Source organism: Bacillus rossius, unplaced genomic scaffold (assembly GCF_032445375.1).
Source record: "Bacillus rossius redtenbacheri isolate Brsri unplaced genomic scaffold, Brsri_v3 Brsri_v3_scf613, whole genome shotgun sequence".
Classification (NCBI taxonomy): Eukaryota; Metazoa; Arthropoda; class Insecta; order Phasmatodea; family Bacillidae; genus Bacillus; species Bacillus rossius.
Window position 1 is genome coordinate 12,501 of NW_026962825.1, and position 766 is coordinate 13,266.

Genomic DNA, 766 nt, shown 5'->3' on the forward strand with positions numbered 1-766 from the left:
GCTACCCTTCAGTAAAGCAGGTATCTCTTATAGATGGTGACTGCACCTTGGCCAGGATTGAAGACCGCGACTAACCCCTTTGAAACTTGTCTCTCAGGGAGCTGCGATCCATCAAACATTTCATTGTTAACAGAGGGGAACCATTACTTGGTTAAGACGACCGGACACGCGTTCCCCACCATTTCGCATCCAATCGAATCGCCGCACAAGAGCTCGTTACCTGAGAAAGGTATAGCATTGGCTCGCAGCTTGTGTATTGCAGTTCAGACAGATAGGCCACTTTAGATAGTTCTTCGTGTTCACAGTTAAGACCACGGCTAGACCCATATGGAATTAATTCTTCAAGGAGCAGCGGTACACCAAGCATTTCATTGTGTACTAGAAAGCACCTCTACCATGTAACAAACATACGACCACCAAATTTCTGCTTACTTCCCCCAGCGGATAGTATTTGCTAGTATCATCCACAAAGTAAATCAATTTTTTCAATGTACCGCTTCTTGGGGGAACTGGGCATGAATCAATCAAGCATTTTGAGGTAGCATGTCCGCTTCACCGCGAGGTGCTCTGAATACCATTATACATTCTTTTTCATCATCCACTTTCAGACCACTACAAGACCCATACTGAATTAATTCCTCAAGGAGCTGCAGTCCACAAAACATTTTACTGTGTACTAGAGGGCACCTCCACCATGTAACAGAAAACATACAACCTTCTTAATTTAATTCTGCATTGTTTCCCAGACGATTTGTTAGCCATACAA